The sequence below is a fragment of the Mirounga leonina genome, unplaced genomic scaffold (genome assembly GCF_011800145.1).
Source record: "Mirounga leonina isolate KUSES-001 unplaced genomic scaffold, KU_Mleo_1.0 Mir_154, whole genome shotgun sequence".
Lineage (NCBI taxonomy): Eukaryota > Metazoa > Chordata > Mammalia > Carnivora > Phocidae > Mirounga > Mirounga leonina.
Window position 1 is genome coordinate 20,992,598 of NW_023270389.1, and position 23,267 is coordinate 21,015,864.

Below are 23,267 nucleotides of genomic sequence, written 5' to 3' on the forward strand. Positions count from 1 at the left end.
ATTTTATTTAAGTAGACTCCACACCCAGGGTGGAGCCCAGCGCGAGGCCTGAATGCATGACCCTGAGATCAAGACCTGAGCTGAGATCAAGAGTGAGACACCCCACCTTCCTATATTTTAATAGTGGATTAGGTGTGAATGGGGTGAGCAGGAGGTGGGTGCGGAGGGACCCCTAAAGGAAACCGTTAGGAGGTGAAAATGTTCAAGAGAAAAAAGGCTTCTAGACCTCCTTTCTTCACAACAAGGATTTAGAAAACTTTCTGGGTTTTGCGACTTCCAGTGGCATGTGCAGAAATCCAAATGACCAATCCAATAAAATTAGATATAGTAACATTCTTATCTGTATCTTGATAAATCAGTACTTGTTCCCGACAGATGATTAAGGGTTGAGATACTGGGTGCTGCTAACGTTACTGACAGACATCACGAGACTTGGTAGGACTTTTGCTTCAAAGCGGGAGGAAAATTGCCTAAGACGTGTTTTACTATGGGCCAGGTGTGCCTCGAAGGGCAAAAACAGCTGACAACAACAGGACTTCAGAGCATTCGCAGAGCGTGCCGAAGGAGTGAGGTGAGACTCTCTTTGCTATATCCGAATCAAGAAAGAATACCTCCAGTGAGATCCATCGTTACGGTTAAAGATGGGGCTCTGCAGTCACACACACCTAGGGTTGAATTCCCAATTAGTCATGCACCTGGTGACCTTGGATAAATTCTTTAACCTTGCCAAGACTCACTTTCCCTATTTTTGAAGTGGCATAATAATGATAATTTTCTCCTAAAATGGGATTAAATGAACACTTGCCGAGTTGCCAATAACTCTTCTTATTCCCATTATTGTGAATAATAACCAAAATGCTATGCAGAATCATGTAAAGCTTCTAAAATGTGAGAAGCCACAAAATACAAATGTGACCCCGTCATTATTCTCAGTGGGTGGTGTGGAGGGAGGAAATTCGAGAGGCATGAGGAGGGTTTTCCCTAAAAATAAGCTGTTGTCCCACTCATCAAAAATACATGTCAAATTTGGGAGAAGGGGTAACATCAGCTTGAACTTAAGACAATTTTAGATTATCCGAAAAGCTAGTAGTGCTGATTGTTGGAGGTCTTTTTGCACGAAGCATGCGGGGCTTTCAAAAGAGGAAGAAAGCAAAGGATGGTTTATCTGATCTCATGCAATGTTTGTCTTTTGCTTGTCAGATTTTGCATTTTGCTCTTGAGAAACAATATAGAAACAGACAGTTGCCAAAGCATATGTGACAATTGAACTCTGACCCATGTAAGAAACCTGGATGACAAACCACAATTTCTTTAGCAACCAGTTCCGGAAACCAAACCACAACCCATGCAACAAACAGCCCAGAATGGTAAGGGTTTCGTCAGTAACTGTCAAGTTCCCTCTTTTTGCCCTAACTTCCAACTCAGGACCAGCCAGATAAAGCCAGAGATACCCTCCAAACCAATCACAGAAGATGACCTGCTTTTAGTGAGTCCACCTCTACCTACACCATAGCAACACCTCCAATCAGAGCACACCTGAAGCCTTGCCTTTTTTCTTGACAAAGCTTTCCTGCATCCGTGCCTGCCTTTGAGTTTCCTCCAAACCCAAGTGATGGGTGCTGATTCCCTTGTTATAGCAAGCTCTGAATAAATATCCTCTGTTCTCATTTGGGTTGTTTTCATTTATTATCAATTTCTATAGCATGCATGTTTGTTTTCATGAGACAATAATGTTTAACATTAATGTATGAAATTGTCAGTGAGTAAAATGAATGTTTCAGAGTGGTACTGTGTTTGATCCTGTACCTCTGGGTGTTCACAAGCCCTGGTTTGAGGATTTTTTTTTTAAACAATTTTTTTCAATTACAGTTTACATACCATATAATTCATCCAGTTGTTCTGGCACCGTTTGTTGAAAATGCTGTCCTTTCTCCCATTGAATTGCCTTGACACCTTTGTTGAAAATCAATTGACCATAAATATGAGGGTTTATTTCTGGATTTTCTATTCTGTCCCATTGATCTATATATCATACTATCAATTACTGTAGCTTTATAGTAAGTATGAAGTCAGGTCGTTTAAGTCCTCCAATGTTCTTTTTCTAAAGTGTTTTGGCGATTCTAGATCCTTTGTACTTCCATATGAATTTTGGAGTCACTTTGTCTTATTTGCCATAGACCTCCATGCAGTTTAGGTGCTGAGATGAGTCAGGGCTTGGTGGTGCAGGCTGGGGGAGTCTCTTCATCTCTTACTCATTTTAGCAGATACTATGTTTAAGTGAAATATTTCTGCAAGAAATATTCACCAGAAGGTCTTGGAAAGCTATTTCTTTTCTTAATTCTACATTCTCTACTAACATCTTTGACTTCTCTAAAGAATCCTTTCTCTTCATTCTCTGAAATATTCTTTTCTGCTTTTGTCCTTTAACATGGACATTCTTCAATGTCATACAAGCAGTCACATCTGCTAAAGTGTATCTCCAAATGTTTCATTGAAAAGAACAGGAAAAAACTAGGATTATCCTCTTACTAAATAGGAATTTATTATTTGTGTAATCTGAAAATGAGAATATTGAATATAGTAATACATATGCACTTACATTTGTTTTTGCAACAGAAAGTAGTGGTAGAAATTATCTTCTGTGTAAACATAGATGGTGTTCAGAGTAAAATGGCTTCCTTTATGGAGAAAAAAATATATATGCACAATTTAACTAATTATGAATGTGGAAGAAAAAGCAATTCTGTGATTGCATAATAACTCACTAGCTGGCTAATCTTAAAGGGCAAGTGGTAAAATCAGCCTTTTTGAGCTTGCCTATTAGAAGTCTCAATAATGTATAAGAGGCTGACTTTTGTTTTTCTCGTATTGCTGCTATTTAAAATCAACACATGAATTTATTTGTATTAAAGTTTCTAACCAAGTGTAGAACTTTTAAAAGTGGAAAAATTTAAAGCACATTTTAGCATGAGTAGAGCACCTTTTTTTTTTTTAAGATTTTATTTATTTATTTGACAGAGACAGAGACAGAGAGAGCAGGAATATAAGCAGGGGGAGTGGGAGAGGGAGAAGCAGGCTTCCCGCTGAGCAGGGAGCCCGATGTGGGACTCGATCCCAGGACTCTGGGATCGTGACCTGAGCCGAAGGCCGCCATTTAATGACTGAGCCACCCAGGCGCCCATGGGTAGAGCACCTTAAAAGTAGTAGTCATTCAATCAACATTTAGAGCCAATGATAAGCATTTTATTTTACTTTTTTTTAAGTTTAAAAAGACACTACATACATCTTAGGGTATATTTTATATAGTATTAATATAAATTTTGTACCAGAAAAAGCAAATGAAAAAGCATTCAAACATTCTATCAGACTATGTCTATGTATTGTTAGGAGAGCAAGAACAAATAAACTCAGGGTTAAAAAAAGCAATTCTGGGAATTTAAAAATAGTTTCCTTCAGCAGAAATAAAGTAACCAACTCTCCAAGCATACCATTTTATTCACTTGGAAGAAGCAAATTCAAAATGTGTGTAAACCAGTCTAGTTGACTACAAAGTAAGCAGAATCAATTTATATTTATCATGTAACTATTTTGACATCTTTTATTACTTAGTGGGTCTCCATGCTGATTGAAGGGGACTGGCACAAATTCTAGGCTTTGGAAAAGTTGAGTAATTTTCATCTAATTGCACTATAAATAGAAATATCTCAGTAATATTAATGGCTATCAACTAGTAGGGATTTCTTGAGTTTACATGTAGATATCCATACATTAATAAGTATATATGTAAATGAGTGTATTAAGTAGTTAAGTGCTTTATTTTTATTTTATTTTTTTAAAGATTTTATTTATTTGACAGAGAGAGATAGCGAGAGCAGGAACACAAGCAGGGGGAGTGGGAGAGGGAGAAGCAGGCTTCCTGTGGAGCAGGGACCCTGATGCGGGACTTGATCCCAGGACCCTGGGATCTTGACCTGAGCCGAAGGCAGACACTTAACGACTGAGCCACCCAGGCACCCTAGTTAAGTGCTTTAGAACAGTGCTTGGCTGATAGTAAGGAGTCAATATGAATTAGTTATTATATGGACATATTAGTGTTATCCACATATTATTTCACTGTATGTTTATTAAATAAGTTGAGGAAAATCCTGCTCTATTAGCTGTAAATGGAACTAGCTGCTTGTCAGTATGAACTTTTGACTCTGGTGCTGCCCATTTGAATAGTGAGCCGGCGGCTGATAAGCATGTAATACTGAAGGGTCACCAATTCTCTCAGCACTAGGTGTTCATTTTGACATCATCTTGCCAGGGAAAGGAATAAATGACGTAAATGATTGAAGTAGAGAACCAAAAAGAATGATCCTGCAAAAGTGATATTATTTTACACTATGAGCTGACTTAACTTTCTCCTTTTTTTTTTTTTTAAGATTTTATTTAGTTATTTGTCAGAGAGAGAGAGAGGGTGCGCGAGCACAAGCAGGAGGAGTAGCTGGCAGAGGGAGAAGCAGGCTTCCCGCGGAGCAAGGAGCCCAATGCTGGACTCCATCCCAGGACCCTGGGATCATGACCTGAGCCGAAGGCAGACGCTTAACTGACTGAGCCACCCAGGCGTCCTAACTTTCTCCCTCGACTGAAGTTTAGACTCTTTGCTGATGGCATCAGTTGGCTTTTTTGTAAAACAAATCACTTTCTTTTGAAGTGTGATTCTCTAACAAGGAGTCATGGTTTAATATATATTAATGACATGGATAAAAATAGTATTCAACCTATTCATTTTTATAACAAAAGTATGAGTGAATGGTAGGCAGCTTTTGACATGCCTCCCAATGAACTCTACCTCCTGGTATTCATGTTTTTGTGGAATCCCGTTGAGTGTGAGCTGATCCTAATGACTTGCTTCTAATGAACAGCAAATGGCTAAGGTGATGGAATATCACTTCTGTGTTTGGGTTGCTAACATTCTCTTTCCTGCACTCTCTCTTGCCACGGCCACATTGTGAGTTATTCTGTGGAGAGGCCCACGTGGCAAGGAATTGAGGGAAATCTCCAGCCAATAGCTCATGAGAATTGAGGCATGAATCCAACAGTCTGCTAAGATCTGAATCCTGCCAAGTACCACATAAATGAGCTTGGAAGTGAATCCTTCCCATTGGATCTTGAGATGACTGAAGTCTCCCTTGAGTGATGCTCGTAGCTGGAATACTTACCTAAGTTGTACCTGGATTCTTGATCCAGAGAAACTGTGAGATAATAAATGTTGTTTTGAGCCCCTAACATTTTGGGGTAGTCTGTTACACAGTAATAGATAACTAAAACAATGCATAAATTGAAGAGCCAAATATTTACTCAGTGAATTTGGGTTATGGAGACAGGCAATTTGGTTAATTTGATGCCAATTATCTGAGATACTTACACAATGTCTCTTAAGAGTTAAAAAGAATTATACAATATTATGAACAAACACTATTTTTCTAATAATTTTCCCTCCTCTCACTCCATATCCAGCCTGAGCTTCATGATCTACTTATTTTATATGTATGATATGACTATGATGTTAGAATATTTCTTTATACATGATTACTCACTAGCCAAATAGCAAAAATAAAATAATTTGACAAAAATGCTTTGTATGTCATAGCTCTAGGCCATATCATGTCAGGGAGCATAAAATATAGCATTTATCTGTAACACATTCATTACCCATGAAAAAAGTTACTTCCCATGGGGTGTTCTAGGCAGAACACTCCTTTGAGATGATCTGCCTGGATTACATCAGTCATGATGCATTACATCATACAAGGGAATGAGGATTGCCACTGTCCAATGCAATGTGCCAGATGGAAATTGTCAAAGAAAATTTTCTTGGAGCTCACATGATATAAATTTTTCCGTGCTTCCCCTCACCCTAAGTAATCTGTAATTCAAACACCATTTTGTGGGCAGGGAGAATCCTGAAAAAAATGTGATTAAAGATACTGTGTCAGTTATATATGTACTATTAGGAGTTTGCCATATTTTCTTCCTGCAACTTTGGGCTCATGCATCCAGATGAGGAGGGAGGTAAGGAAAGTAAGGCTGAAGTTTATTGAGTCAACTCACTTTGCCAACAAACTAAATGAAATTTAGTGGTGTTTCTAGTTTCACTTTATTCCAGGTCTAACAATGGTTTTGTGCAAGTTTGACAGCTCTGGTTTGAAGTGTTTCTGTTAACATGTTGTGGTTTTCATCTTCTGATGAGTATAGCTGGTTCTAAATAATTTAGCTGTTAGCTTAAGGGCAGTTTCTGTGATGGTACAGATTCTTTTCTTCTGGGTCTATATTTAGGGCACTCTAATTAAGGATTTCAGCCAGGAGCAGAAGGCAAGCTCAGGTTATCTTGCAGTTTGGCTTATTGGCTGTTTTGATAAAGAGAGTCAGTGGAGGAGGAAGTTGGATTTAAGAAAAAACATCCGCTAATTTCAATGATCCATATTAGTTTGGGTCCTGTTAACAAACAATCAGTTTGATTGGTTTTAAATTTCAACTCCTGCTGGATCAGTACAACTGGTCAAGATACAATAGGAAAAAAATTATCCACGAGGATGGGAATTTGCTGCAATAATAACTGCTTTGTAGTTCTGTAGTTGACCGTTAATAAATACTCTTAACATTATTGCTATGGACAATTGGAAAACATAGCCTATTAAACCATGAGTCAAATTTACTAACTTTCTGGGCATCTGCTGGTCTGTTTAGAGAGAAATTGATCCTGATTATCTGTTATTTGCTCGGATTACTTGTAATCAGTCAGGTGTAGCAAGTTTTTCTGCATCCAGACACATGTAATCCTAACAAAGTCTGCTTTTCTTGCAGAGGTTTCTACTGGTTGTTGCTTTCAGGTACCTTGAAGAAATCATTCTTTCCAACATTACATAAAAGATGAAACACATGCTCTAAGTAATTTGACAATGATGGAAGAGAATGGTCAATTATTTTTATGTATCTAACTTTAGAGTTATTACTCTATTATAAAATCACCTAAATAAAAACTCTTTATTCTTTCAAGAAGAAAAATAAATCTATGGCCTGCTTTCTTGTTTTATAAATTAAGGTGTGGTTTGGAAAATAAAACTCTAAGAAAAAAGTGTGCACAGGATACTGCATTATCTTTCAACTTTTTAGAGGGAAAGAAATAAACATGTCAGTCCAGAAAGATTGTCCTGAGGATATTTGCAGTCTGTCATAGAAATGACTGGTTGGGGGCGCCTGGGTGGCTCGTTTGGTTAAGCGACTGCCTTCGGCTCAGGTCATGATCCTGGAGTCCTGGATCGAGTCCCGCGTCGGGCTCCCTGCTCGGCAGGGAGTCTGCTTTGCCCTCTGACCCTATCCCCTCTCATGTGTTCTCTCTCATTCTCTCTCTCTCAAATAAATAAATAAAATCTTTTAAAAAAATGACTGGTTGGATCAGGAAAAAAGCTTCTTTCTTAACTTTTGTGTGAAATTGGCTATATAACCTCATGGATCAATATCCTTTTATATATATTAATTTTTTATAAAAATGTGTTCATTATTACAAAGGAATACTTATGCTAGAACAACATAAAAATTAGTTTGTCTAAGAAATCTATAATTTCACCAAAGATTAACCTTTAATCCTTTAATTATTTATTATATACCTTTGAGATAAACACACACACATAACTTTTTTTTTTTTGAAGATTTTATTTATTTATTTGAGAGAGAATGAGAGACAGAGAGCACGAGAGGGAAGAGAGTCAGAGGGAGAAGCAGGCTCCCCGCCGAGCCGGGAGCCCGATGTGGGACTCGATTCCGGGACTCCAGGATCATGACCTGAGCCGAAGGCAGTCGCCCAACCAACTGAGCCACCCAGGCGCCCCACACATAACTTTTTTATCCAAGACAGTATCAAGGGTTATGCTACTTTGTCCCGACTTTAACTTGCTTTTTAATTAAACAGTATTTTGCTAACACATTTCTTTTCAACAAACATCATCATCATTACTATTCTTCTTGACTGTATTAATATTTCAGTATGTGGATGCACCATCGTTTGTGTAACCAGTTGACATTATTGGCCATCACACCCAGTTGTTAAGCAGTCCTGAAATAAACTCCCCTCTTCATAACATTTTGGAGCCCTTGTCAAATTCTTTCTTTAGGATACGTTCCTAAAGGTAGAATTTCAGGATTGATGGCATGCATTTTAAGTGTTTTGATCTACTCTAAATTTATTTTATAAATGAGAATTTCCGTTATCTTAAAGGACATTTTCAGGATCCTTCTTGTTACTTGATCATTTTGTACTTTGTAATATAAACAGCTCTATTTCACATGCCAGTGTGAGTCTTGCGTGACCGTAAGAGGTCATCTAGGCAACTAAATATCCCACCTGCAGCTCGGATTTTTCAGTCAGCAGTTGACCTTTATGTAAATAAAAGAGAAAAATAGTGTTGAGTTCAGGCTCACTAACAATTTAAACATTACGTATTAAACTCAAATCTCTTTCCTCCACACCACCACCTGCTTTAAGAGAATGACTTCCTATTTGTGGAAGACTCAAAAGCATTTGACTGTGTTTTCTTTATGTTTGAGAAGTGGGTTATGGCCTTTTGCTTGGCACATATTCTTTGTCATAGTCTTCCTTTCGCATATTTTGCTCTTTTATATATACTTACTTGGATGAGTTTTAGTCAAATAGCGGATCTGAGAAATCTTGGAGTCAAAATGTCTGGCGTAAAGTATTTTGATCCTGCTTTATTAAAGGGGCAAGTATTTTTACCACTGCATTCTTCCCATCCCTCTATTATGATGTAGATTATGCATGGATGTGCCAGACTTTGTTTAGCAAATTGGTATCATTTTGTTAATATATTTTCCTCATCATTTTCATTCTTGAAGCCTGTGGTTATTACATATTTTAACCGTTAGCATTGGTCTAAGTATGTGAGAATTATTTCTGTCTATGCTCTACTATTCCCTACATAGGGGAAATAAGGCAGAAAAGATTTTAAGAGGCAGAAAAGACATATAGTAAAAGTTGGAAAAAAATTTTGGTCTACAAATCTTCTGTGGTTACTTTGCTGATAAACTGGAGATGACAAGCACCATCTAAATATACACGTTATATACAAAGATATTAGTTTGTGTTGTGAACGTTTAGCTAGCTACCCACAGATTAAGAAAGTTGTCACACTGATCAAGGGGACCTTCTAATTTCTTCTGTCACTTAACTAGTTTATTCAGATTATCTGTATCTATACATATCTCATAGTATGTAACACATACTGTGATATATAATATAGCAATTATATACAATTTCATTATGGTTACATTTTTATAACTCACACATATATACTTTTTTTTTTTTTAAGTTAAAGACTCATCACAGGTTATGGCAAGCTAAGCTCTTCACCCTCTTTCAATATACTGTGTTGAAGGAATTCCTTGATAATCTTTTAAACTTTGAAGTCCTATTAAAACAGGCACAATACAATCTCATGATAAAGGCATTCAACTTCTCACTTCCTAATTCATATTCCACTTTACTCCCATATAATTTTTAAAAATCACAGTATCACCTGACAATAATCTCATGGAAAGTCTTTCATCATGGAAGAATGCCCTCAGTTTGGGTGGATGCAGTGATAAAAATGACATTCAATTTCAGGGTGCCCAGATAGCTGCCAGGCTAACTTAAGTGCTCATTGAAAAACCACTCCTTGTAAATAAAATCTTTAAAAAAAACCCCCAAAAAACAAAAAAACAAAAAAAAAACCACTCCTTGTATAATCTTGTTTTCTCACCTATGCTCCTGTACTGACAATATCATAAATGCTATGAGTATTTTTTAAGGTTCTCAAACTCTTTGTTCTTAGGGTCCCCTTTAGACTCTTAAAAATTGAGGTTTTGTCTATGTGCTTTTGTCTGTGTGTATTATAGCTAGAGATTTTTAGTATATTCAGATTTAAAACTGAAAAAATATGTATTGATTATTTAAAAATAACAAACTCATTACATTTGACATAAGTAACATTTTAATGAAAAATAATCTTATTTTCTAAAACTAAAAAAAGAATGTTAGCAAGAAGTGTGCATTGCTTTATATTTTTGCAAGTTTCTCTATTGCCTGGCTTAATAGAGGACAGCTGGATTCTTATATCTGCTTCTGCATTCAATCTGTGGAGACATCGCAGGTCATATAGCCTCTGGAAAACTTCATTGTCTGCTCACGAGAGAATGAAAATAAAAAAGGCAAATAATGTTTTCATATTATTATGAAAGGAGTTTTGACCTCACAGTCTCTCTGCAAAGGTCTTGAGGACCCCCAGGAGTTCCCAGATCACACTTTGTGAACCACTCACTGTGCTAGATTATAAAAACATGGGTGTCCTTATACATCTTTATTGCAGAATAAAAACATTTATGGGAACTATTATTGCAGCGTGGTATTGGAGGGTTATAGGCCAGGTTTAAAGGGCAGCTCTGCCATTTAGTTGCTTTGTTATCTTGGGAGCGTTAAACTTCCAAACCTCAGTTTCCTCTCGTGACAAACGAGTATAATGATGTTTACCTCGTGGAATTACTTTTGAGGCTTGTCATTCTTAGTTACTTACCATCTCTTGCAGTTTTAGTTATTATAAAGTTATTACTGAGAACGTGGTAGACTCTGGATTTATTGATAAAGACTGCTTTCTGGTCTTGCAAAGTGGAGAACCTGGCTCTGTGTTGTGATAAAATCAGAAAACAAATGAACGGCTGGAAGGTATTGTGGCATTGGTATATAAAATTAGTGCTGCTACCACTAACATTATCCCCGTGTTTGAGTGAAGACACTGAGGCCCACCAGAGGTCAAGTTGCTGGGGTAAGGCCAAGGCCAGCAGAACTGGAATGGGAATCTGTGCAGTTCACCTGCAGCATCCACATTCCCAACCAGTATCCTACACAGCCGCCCCAGGTAGTAATTTGACTGTCATACTCCAAATGATTCAAATCTAGAGTTTGATTCTTGTGGTTTTTCTGAGTGCATTTTACATCATGGAAAAATTATTACAATTTACATCCATTGTTAAGTTAACCATTGCTATAAAATAACAGGTGCTGAATGTGGATTTCTTCACTCAATCCCTTGTAGTCAGTCACTGCTTCGCATACTTAGGGATATTGCCCTATTTACTTTAGTTGTAATTGCTTTTCTTTGCATCTGGTGTGACTTTGTCAGAAATTCATGTTACTCTTTGTGTAGATGTCTTATGATGTTCTTTCTATGGAGTTTCTCACCCTCAATCCTGTAAGGAATAATTTTCCAACTGAAATGTGTTTTCAAAACTTTTAAATGAAGAGAACTTTATTACTTTAAATAAAGGGAACTCCCATTTGTTGGATTTCATGAATGAAACATCTCAAAAATACTTTCTCTTCATTCACTTTAATTTTTAACTGTACTGGGCCATCCGATTGCATCAGTGACATCATTCCTCAAAGCAATTGAAATTAGAGTAATAGGTTTAATTTGGTTTTCTCCAACACATATTTGACACAAAAATTATGTTTTTTATATTTAGGTAGTAATTACATGGCTGATTCAGATCTCAATGTAAGAGGGTAAGATTGATCTTTTCTGATGAGTGCCCTTTCTTTTATCAGAGAAGAAATTTCTGTGGAAAGCTGGGCTGCTAATATTCATTGTTTTTCTTGAATAAAACTATGTGGCACAATTTAGGTGATATGTGCAATTTAATTTGTGTTAATAAGGGTCAGCATGGCCATCTGGACTATAAAATAAGGCTGCCTCTTGAGAAAAGAAATGATCTAATTTCTAAACTCATTATAAGAGTTTCCTTTTAACAGCATTTATTTAATTATGATACTGAAGAGAAATTTCATTCTTTGTGAGTCAGTTTAAAAAAAAAATTTCATAAAGCTGGCCCAACTGCTATGAAGTAACATGGTTTCAGCAGTTTGAAGAAAGCTCTGAATGAAGTGTGAGAAGTTATAATTTTTTTTAAATGTTTTATTTATTTATTCATGAAAGTCAGAGAGAGAGAGAGAGGCAGAGGCAGAGGGAGAAGCAGGCTCCCCGCCTAGCAGGGAGCCCGATGTGGGACTCGATCCCAGAACCCTGGGATCATGACCTGAGCCGAAGGCAGACGCTTAACCATCTGAGCCACCCAGGCGCCCCGAAGTGTGAGAAGTTAGAGACTGATCATAGTTCCTGTGTTTGCTGGCTCCCATTACTCTAAAAAGTTTTGGCTCTCTTTGCCACCCCATCTCCTCTAAGCATTTTGTTTTTAATCTCTTTTTAACCCTGAACTGTGTTAGTCTTGCCTCTCCAAGGTTTTTCAGAGATCAAAGGCATCAACATCTTTCTTCCTCTATCCAGTTCTCTCTAAAGCAGACACACCTCTACCAGGCTGAGTCTATAAGGTTTCCAGATCATTTGTTGTGTTTCCATTTTTCTCTTCTGCACCCTTTCCTGCCCCACCCCTAGCACATCTCTATCTATGCTAGCTATAAGGAAGCAGATACCCCTCATGTTGGACTGAGTGAAAACCCCATTTAATAAGGTAGCTTAAAAAAAATTGCAGCTGGAGATACAGTTCATTGTTGTTTTAAACTATAATCCTTCTGATGTCTCCCAAATTATTAGGTGACATAAAATTTTTGTATCAGCTTTCATAACTTGGTAGAATATATATCATTTCCATAAATCTGGGGATTGTTAAACGTGTTTTTAAATAATTTCAAACATAAGTGATTTTGAATAGAGCAGATCTAAATATTCAGCTTAGAGAAACATTGGAAAAACTCCCTCTGATAATTTGGTTTACATACTGGTGATTGGTTTTAATTTTAATAAATTATTTTAGCCCCAGACTAGACAATAAAGAAGAGAACACAAATTACATAGAAGAGAGACTGTGGGGATGAACAATATTTTTGGTGTCCTGAAAAGATTGCTCAATTTACACCTGGAAAAAAATGACTAAGATTTTAAAGATCTATTTTCCCAGGGATAGCAAGAAGACCTGCTTTTAACAGAGTCATGTCAAATGCAAGAATTTTAGGATTTCTCCATTGAGATCCCAGGGGAGCAAAAGGGCCCTAAGCATGGTTCTCTAAAAGGTATAATGCAGTTACAAAAATTACGTGTAACACAGCATCCCATGTATGAGAGTCAATGTCTTTAGTGATTCCAATTTCAAACTGTTTATTCTGTCAAATGCATGTATTTTACCATTTTGAGGTGGTATACCACATTTTTCTTTTAGGTGATTCTTGAACTTGTCCTGATAGTTAAGTTCTATAATAGGAAGGAAATAAGAATTGTCACATAGAGACTGAATGATTCAAGAAGCAAACGTAGTAAGTATACTTCTTGATCCATAAACTCTTCTGAGATATAAGGATGTTCCAAGGGGCCCTTTCTTGCTCTCCAATCCAGATTATATTGAGAGCATCCTTGAAGGAAACACTGACTCTTTTTATGGGGTGGGGTGGGGGAGTACCTATGGTTTATTCATCAGTTAATCCATTTTTCCAATCAGCAGCTAGCTAGTGAGCATCTACTATCTGCAAGGCATTCTTCTAGTCCTGGAATAGGTGAATAACAGACACTGTCACCGCCTTCTTTTGGCTTAGTTGAGGTGAATGGCTGTATGATGGGAGAAGAACAATACATTGAGGTAATTTCAACAACGAGTAAGGATAATGTTGAAAATAAAACAGGGCAACGGGATAGAGAGTGACTGAGGAGACTACTTTATTGAGAGTTCAGGGAAGGTCTTTTTCTGAGAAGATGATTTTTGATGTAAGACCTGCCTAGAGATGGAATTGAATGTGCATGTATGTGGCACTCGATTCCAAGCAGAGACAGCAGCTTGAGCAAAGGCCCTGTGGCAACAGCCAGGTGTGTTCAAAGAACAGGCAATATGGTTGGAGTGCAGGGAGTGAGATTAAATATAGTAGGAACTGAAGTCACAGAGGAGGGCAGGGGCCATGTAGAGTCTTGCAGACCATGGTAAGGATTTTATTTTATTCCAAGTAATTGGGGGGTTTTAAGCAAGAGACTAATAGGATAAGATGTATATTTTCTTAAAAAAAAATTACCCTGACTGCTCTGAGGATTATGGATTGTAGAAAAGACACAATATTTGGCACTTTAATATATTAATTTCAGTCTTCATTGTGTACTGATGGAGATATTATTATGATTTTCATATAAAACATGAAAAAACCGGAGCTCAGAGAGGTAAGATGCGCCAAGTCACATAGCCTGTAAGTAGCAGAGCCAGGACTTGAAATCTAGTCTCTCTCTAACGTCCATGCTGTTTGTAAAAGATGCACAGTTAATATAAAGAAAAACCACTGAGGAAAATGAACTCACAGAATTGTTATGTCTGAAAGTTTTCTTTTTTAAGTAAACTTAATTGTTGTGTAACATTCATTCAGAAAAAGAGAGTGCACAATCATCACTTCACAGCTCAAGGAAGTTTTAGAGGATGAAAACACCTGTGTTTCCATTGCCTGCTCACGAAGCCTCCTTTGTCCCCCTTCACAGATGCCACCACTCCATTATTCTGATTCTTAGCGACACCCAATAGGCTTATCTGGTTTTAGACGTTATGTATATGAAATCATTATTCTTTGCCATCTGGCTCTTTTGATCCACACTGTGTTTTGAGAGATTCACTTGTGACATGTACAGCAGTAGTTTGTTCATTGTTGACTATTATTTCATTGTACTCTTTCCCTTACACATGGACATTTGGGTTGTTGCCAGTTTCTGGCTTTTAAAAATTGTGTTGCTATGACACTCTTGTAGGCTGCTTTTCATGAACATATATGTGCATTTTGGGAAGGGGATTATAATTAGAAGAAAAATTTCAGGGTTATGGGGAAGATTCAGCTCTAGTCAAAGGAAAGATGGAGTGGCCTGTATCAAGTCATATGAATCTATTTTTGCACATCTCTTCCCAAGCTCCTGTTCAGTGATGTCACACTGGTACTTGAACGTGGCCATCAGAGGAGGTACATACTCCATGGAAGTAGGCAAACGCTACAAATCAGACCCCTGACCCCTTTCCGAGAATCTGTTGTTAAACATTTAAACATTAAGCACACCACTGGCTTTAATAGTTTTCTAAGTTGGTTTCTTACCAGTTTATGAATTCATCAGCAATGTGAGCATTCATTTGCTCTGCATTTTCACCCACACTTGTTACTTTTGTTTCAGTTTCAGTCATTCTGGTGGGTATGCAATGGAATCTCATTTTGAATTTAATTGTTATTTGGAAAACGTTTTGAGTTATTCAGATTGGCCCGCTATCTGCATTTGTGAACCCAGACATAATTTTTGTGAGCAGATGTTTCTTAATGAAGACAGGAGCAGTTGAACAAATAAAATTCCTTACCTAAAACTCATACTATAGGCGAAATGCATTCATTCTGTAGAAGGTTAGAAAAGTTTAAATGGGTTTTGGTCAAGGTAGAGATATTTGAAACTTCATTTGAAACTTTCTCACAACTGCTTTCACTTCTAAAGGTATGGATTAATTTTGATAGCAAATGAAATTTATCAATGCCTGTAACTTAAAAAATGACATTGTGGGACATCAGCATGAAAGATGCATTTCTTCTCATCTCCTACTTGTGTGGTCCGGTGGGATGACAGATGGCAGGAACCACTGTAAACTATTAGCTTTAACACCACATCAGCTTCTTCATGGGGTTTTTTGGGGGGAGCGGGGCACTTTCCAGCCTATATCACTGCTGCAAGCAGGCTTCTCCCTGGTGATTTGTGGTGACGGCTCCAGTCGCTCCAGCTTTATCTAAGTTATATGCTCTTTCACACCAGGCAACTGACGGATGGTAGCAGGGCTTAAAATAACTCAGTGCATTTGGGTTTGAAAAATTAAGCACTCTTTTATACTAAACCAGCATTCATGATTATATTTGAAAATGATCTACCTATCCAGTTGGACAAGGCAGAGTAATGTGATTTATTTTAAGTTTCTTATTATTTCTTTCTTAATTTAGTAATGGAAAGTAAATGAGGGGGATATAGGAATATATAAATACACATGTTTTTCAGAGAATAGACACATTCTGTAGAGCATCAGGGATATTATATTCAAGAAATGATTTGAATGCCACACTGATATGAAAAGTGGAGGTGTTATGGATGGAAAAATGAGTATCAGGACCTTGACAATATAATAAAAAGAACAGAGGAGAAAGGCATGGAACACTGCATATGCAGTTATTCTGGATTTTACCTTTTTGGGGGGAGGGACCACTTTTAATGTATCTTTTGTTCTAAAATGTTTCACTTACCACATTATATTATAGAAACAAAATCATAGGACTACCTGTGAAAAATAACCTCTGCTTTGGGTTGGCGGTGCTATGTTTGCAAACATTTGTGTATTCAGGAAAATGAACAATTATGGAAATGGAATTCGTAAGGATTTTCAAGCTGATAGGATGTGTCAATAGTTTACATTGAGAGAGTTTCAGGAGGGAAAGAGTAAGTAAATTTGAAGGTTCTGAGGTGAGGGGGGTAGAGGAGAATGACGCCAAAGCTTCTGCAGGGAATTTCACACCTTGACCTGTATCCGCACAATCTCGTTTCTTATCTTGTTTCTGCTCATATCCATTCTTAGGCTTATGCTCTAGATCCCATCTATGCTTCTCATCAACCCCTTCCTCTCCCTTGGACCATTCCCAATCCTTTCAGCACACATACATGCTCTGGTTTTTCCTGAATTTGGAAAAAAACCCAAAACCTTCTGAGTCCCCATATTCCCTCCAGCAATCATCCCATCCTTAGCTCCCTATTCACAGGTGAATTTGAGAGAGAGAGAGAGGGAGAGAGATGTGAGTCTCTGTTTCCTACTGGCTTTCTCTCCTACTCATTCCATGAAGGCCCTTGATTGTTGAATCTTCTTAGAGATGGCTCCTCTAACCATTTTATTTAAGCTTACCTTCTAATTCATCTCTATCTTAGCCACTTTTCTATTTGATACTTATGAGATACTTTATCTGTTGTATATTTATAGTCATATGTTCACTTCTTTTTTCTCCATCTCCCTTAGTAGAATATAAACTCTATAAAGACAGGAACCCTGTCTCTGCATTGTTCATAGTGGTATCTTTGTTACCTAGAACTATACCAGGTATTACCTATAATTAAGTGGAAAGGGACAAAAGTAATTATGGTTTATATTAATCTTACCATGCTTTCATTCCAATAAATGGGTCTTGTTTTCAATTCAAATGGTTAAATGGGAAATGGCATTCTCAAGCTTCTTTTTCTTTTTTTCAAAGATTTTATTTATTTATTTGACAGAGAGAGAATGAGTACAAGCAGGGGGAGTGGGAGAGGAAGAAGCAGGCTTCCCACCAAGCAGGAAGCCCAAGCGGGGCTCAATCCCCAGACCCTGGGCTCATGACCTGAGCTGAAGGCAGACGCTTAATCCACTGAGCCACCCAGGTGCCCCTCAAGCATTCTTTTTAAGTTCCATTTTTCGTATATATCATACTGCAATAAATAAATTACCTTCTCATTGAACTTTCATCCAAAAATCTTAGGTAACATTGAAAAGGCTTTGTTTTTCACCCCACTTAACTGAATCTGAGTGCTTGGATTCAAGTTAAATTAAGTAGAAGATGCACCTTGTTGCAATATCAAAGATGCTAAACTCCCTCCCCCCACCCCGTTCTCAGATCTACTCCCCCCTCTGTGATTTTAAAATTTTGCCTTCCTTCAGAGCTTTGAAGTCACATGGTGTGGGTTACTCTCCTAAGTTTTTAGCTTCCACTTCCTGGTGTAATTGCAGCCAAAAGTGCAGAGCAGTTTGAATGCTTTGACAGGGTTAGCTTTGGAGAATCTTATTAATGTAATTAGTTTAGCTTAATTAAGGGTGAAAACTGAGGGTTCTTCAACCATTGCTATCCTATACCCTGCATTAAATGCTTTTAGCTTTACTCAGGGTAATTCCATTCCAGGACAGATAAATCCCAGCAGGACATTCTGACCTGGTTCTGTCCCCAGTACACACAAACAGATAAACTCAACATCAGCTCCAAGGTCCTTGTGTTTTTGATTTATTAATCTTTTCCAAGCCTGCCCTGCACAGACATTGCTTCTCTCCTGTTTTCATTTTATTCTCTATTCTTTTTTTAAAATACGAAAATCAAAGCATTATCTTAAAAAAGCTGTTGCTAACTACTTCTATGTCTGAAAAGAGAGGCAGACTCTGACCATGACATAAGGTTTCTCCATTTCTCCTCTCCTGTGGCATAGAAATTCTTGCAAAAATAATTTCTCATCATTTAGAAATTTTGGCAGGCAGAGAGAGTTAAAGGATAGGAAATAAAGAAAAGATATTCTTCAGTGAAAAGGGAAGAACTTGGGCCACTGAGAAAAGAAGAGCATATGGGGACGTTGAGGGCAGTGAATTAACAGGAGGGCTTGGAACTGAAATGGAAGGCCAAAGTGCTGTGTTGGGGTAAATAATGGATATATAACATACTCATTCTTGCAGTTTTCTTTATCTTGGGTTTTACTCCTACCAGACAAGTGTCTGTGAGTATGTGGATCTTGTCCACATTCAGTCGAAGGTTTTTTTATTCTCTGGGGAGGAAAAAAATGTATGGTCCCAATGAAACCTGCCTTGCTTTCATGTCCTCTCCCTTCCAATTCATTCTGTACCACGGCCCTCAAATTGGTTTCCTAATTCATGCCTTTCCTCATGTCACTTTGCTAGTCAAGAATCTGCCTCCTCATTGCCCATTGTGAAAAGTATAAACAGTTCATCCCCTACTTTAACCACATTCAGCATCATTTCCCACTGCTTCTCCATACACTGCTCTTCGCCATCTTCCCTTTCTCCAGGCTATTTCTTGGCTCTGTATTTTAAAATTCATTTCTATGGAACACCTATATCTTAACAACAGTAAGACCAGGGCTACCCTATGGTGGATTATGCACATATGAATAAGGTATGTCTAATAATTTAGTGTGTGTGTGTGTGTGTATGTGTGATTAGGGGGTAAAACAAAAACACAAATAGCTATCTTCATGCCATTCTTTGACTGGAAAGACTTTCTTTTCTAAATATTATCATTATGATGTAGATCCACAGTGTTTACAGTTTCTTACATGACATCAATGCTTCTCAAACTTTGGTGTGGATAAAAGTCATTTGGGGGCCCCACTCCCAAGGATTCTGAGTCCACACATGTGGGTTGGGACTCCAGAATTTGCATTTCTCCCAAGTTCCCAGGTGATATTGGTGCTGAGGCTTCAGGGAATCACACTTGGAATAGTTTTAGTGTATCCAACAACCCTAAGAGGTGGATGGAATTATCTCTCATATGTAGATGGGGAGAATGACACTCAAAGGAACACAGTTGACTGGTCTACGGTCTTGTGACTAGTAAATGACAACACTGGGACTTAGGTCCTCTAAGCTATCAAGGGTCATTGCTATTGTGTCCTACTGTCTAGGTACGATCTGAACACCTTTGAAGGCTAAACTCAATTCTTACTTCAGCCAGGCAAAAAAGTGAGGACTTTTGTTTGTGATCATTTATAACACTTAGTGCTTATATCAGTCGTTCTCAAAGGACCATCCACAGAGCCTGTGGGTCCCTGAAATCCTTTCTGGGTGACTCAGAGGACAAAGTTATTCTCATAATAATACTAAACTGTTATTTGCCTTTTTCACTGGGGCGACATTTGCAAGCATGGTGACAAGCAATGGTAGATAAAACTGTTGGCACCTCAGCTTGAGTTGAGGCAGTGGCACCGAACCATACTAGTAGTCATTGTATTTTTCATGGCCATACACTTGCAGTTAAAAAAAAATGCCAGTTACACTTAAGAATATCTTTATAAAGCAGTAAAGGTTATTAATTTTATTAGATCTTAACCTTTGAGTGTGTCAAGTTAACATTCTGTATGACAAAGTGGGAAGTACTTAAGTTGTAAAACTCAGAAACAGCAGAGTGGTGGTTGTGAGGGGCTGGGGTGGGAGAGTAGGAAAGTAGGTGAGGATGGTCAGAGGATACAAACTTCCAGTTATCAGATGAGCAAGTTCTGGGAGGTAATGTACAGCATGATGATTATAGTTAACAACCCTGTATTGTTTGAAAGTTGCTAAGAAGAGTAGATAAAACACACACACACACACACACACAGACAATTTGTAACTGTGTGAGGTGATGCATGTGTTAACTATCTTTATTGTGATAATCATTTTGCAATATATACATATATCAGATCACTATGCTGTTATCTGTTGATCTATGATCATATGTTAATATCTTAATAAAGCCGGGAAAATATAAAGTGCTGTGGTTACATGCTGAAGTCTGATGGTTGTCTTGGAGAAAAACATGTGTATCTCTGAGTTATATGCTGAAGTAGCTGCTTTTTTTCATGGAATATCATTTTCACTTGGAGGAACAACTGTCAGACAAACTAGGGCTATTCTGATTTATTTGGCAGACATTTTTTTGAAACTCAATGAAGTGAGTTGATCATTTCTAAAAAGGAACTGACATTTGTTTCCAGTGAAAAAATTGGAGCTTTCACACAAAAATTCAAAATTTAGAAAACTTGTATCCACCACCATGAACTAGAGAGTTTCCTAATACTTGCAGTCTTTTCTAATGAGAATAATGATGATATTGAATGTGATTTTTGACACGAAATGGGTTAGCATTTGGAAGATCTGAAAAGCTCAGTGGACCAGTGCTTTTCAAGTGACTAATCATGCACGGTTAACAAAAAGGTCCATTCAAAGTGCAAGATAGACCAAGGACTTTTAATGTAACAGGATACAAAAAGTTCATGGATATGGTTTCTGATTTCACATTTTGGTGTAGAATCAATGAAGAATAACTACAATTATCTGAAAAAGCTGTTAAAATATTCCCTTCTTTCCCAACAACATATCTATGTGAGACCACTTTTTTTTTCATGTATTTTAACCAAACAACATATCACAACAAACTGAATACAGAAGCAAATATAAGAAATGAACTGTCTTCTATTAAGCTAGAAGTTTAAGAGAACTGAAAATGTTCAACAATGCTGCTCTTCTCACTCAAGTATTTTGATTTAGAAAATATGGTTATTTTAAAATAAAAATATGTTATTTATGGGCGCTTGGGTGTCTCAGTTGGTTAAGCGACTGCCTTTGGCTTAGGTCATGATCCTGGGGTCTCAGGATCGAGTCCCCATTGGGCTCCCTGCTCAGCAGAGAGTCTGCTTCTCCCTCTGACCATCCCCCCTCTCATGCTCTCTCTCTCTCTCAAATAAATAAATGAAATCTTTAAAAAAATATGTTATTTATGACAATATACAATTTAGATTTATTATTTTTAGGTGAATCAATACACAAAAATCTTTTAAAATCTCAATTTTATTCTCTAACATGATCACTATCATTAACTAAGATATATAGAAATTTTAAGAGTGTAAAGAGGTTCTGAGACCAAAGAGTTTGAGAATTGCTGACCAAGTCTATGAATTTTGGTAAGTGATTACATTCAGTATGTTAGTAACATAGAAGTAGACATGGTTTAGCTTCAAAAAAATTACTTTGATTTAGCCTTTCTTTGCCTAAGATTAAAAGCTATTCTTAGCTGCAGTAAGTGTCTAGAATAAAGTATTCTACCATGTAAAATACTTCTAATCACTTTTAATCCCACCATCATGGACTGTCTCAAGTCAAATCATTTAGAGAGCCCCTCACAGGATGGTCATATGAGAAGAAGCTATCAATCATGCTTGACATCCAGAGTGGCTGGCGTGGTTTACAACTTGACAATTGCCTTTCATCAGTGCTTCCCCTTTATTCACTTCACTCCCCTCATTTCTTCTTCTCCAGTATTGCGACCTGTAATAAAGAAGCAGCATATCAGCCTTTGCCTCAGGCTCTGCTTTCTGGGGAACCCAAGCTAAGACTCTTCATATGTCCCAATAGCATGTTTAGGCTGTGGTCTCTTGATTTTTTAATTTAAGACCTTATCAGGTGACCTTTTTTGCGTGTGAAAGATGAGGATTTTGTGTTCTTACATTTCCATTCCCTACCACCCCATACATTTTTCACTCTCTTTCTCTCTACATGTTCTGTAACAATCTTTGGTTAAATGAATATTAGTGCTTATGGTATTATAACTGCCTTAATATAATTCACAGATGAGTCACATGGTATACTGACATATGTCTCTTCTTTTCAGTTAATTTTTATGTACCCTTCACTAATTAAACCCCATGCCCTCTGACAGGACATTAAAACTTCTTTCAAGAGTCAAACACACCAAAGAATCTATTAGTTCAATGCGTGTGTGGGTGGGGGGTGTGGTGCGGTGGTTAGGGTGGGGGAAACTCATACTTTCTGGAATCCATCTTATTGCTGCATTCAGAATTTGCTGTCTAGGTTTGCTGTCCAGCTGTCAGACTGGAGTATCTTTTCACCACCATCACTGGAATTCAGTTCATTTCACTCTTATTTTTTGGACCCTCTGTTTTCTGTGTTTTATGTTTTCCTCTTTCTTGGATTCTACCCTTGCACATTTCCAGTAACTTCCTGAGAAAGTATTTGGGAGGTAAATCTTTTGGGATTGTACAAGTCTGCAAAGTCTGTCTACCTTTCATGTTAATGGTTTGGTTAGGTATAGAATCCTAGGTTGACCATCATTTTCTCTCAGAATTATGTAGATTTTTCTCCATTGTCTTTCTGTGTTTTTTTGAGAAATTTGATGGCATTCTGATAACTGGTAAGTGCCTTGTTTTTCTCTCTCTGGATCTTTTAGAATCTGCTGTTTATCTCTGGTGGTTTGAAATACAGTGATATGCCTTAATGTGTGGCAATTGTGACTGTCACCATAATCCATTCTTCTCTTCTGTGGTATACAGTTGAAGCTCAAAAGAGGCTAATAGATGAGAAACCTCCTTTTCCAAGTCTTTGTGCAACTGGATATGGCCATATAACTAATTCTCACCAATGTGATTAGTAGAAGCGACGTGTACTGTTGGGGGCCAAGGCTTTTGTGAAACAGGTGTGCTTCCCCTGTATTTCTTTCCTCTTCTATAGGTTGGATACTGATGACAGTGATGAACTAGGGGATGATAGAGCCACCAAATGGAATGGTCACGGATACCTGAATTATCACATGGAAGAGACCTCCTTACCCTCCTTGAGCTCCTATATAGTGAGATATAAACTTCTACTGTGTTTGACCATTATATCTATAG

General features: G+C 37.6%; 1 long non-coding RNA gene across 3 annotated transcripts in view; it reads left to right on the forward strand.

The window, feature by feature from the left end:
* Positions 1 to 17: 17 nt before the first annotated feature.
* LOC118014113 overlaps positions 18 to 23,267 on the forward strand; it is a 59,069-nt gene continuing 35,819 nt past the window's right edge. The window contains exons 1-3 of one of the 3 annotated variants that reach the window (XR_004680202.1): positions 18 to 92; positions 497 to 571; positions 1,201 to 1,331. This is a non-coding gene — a long non-coding RNA (uncharacterized LOC118014113). Of the gene's footprint in view, positions 93 to 154; positions 572 to 1,200; positions 1,368 to 23,267 lie in introns of those variants that run through there. The other 2 variants (XR_004680201.1, XR_004680203.1) reach the window with 2 other exon arrangements.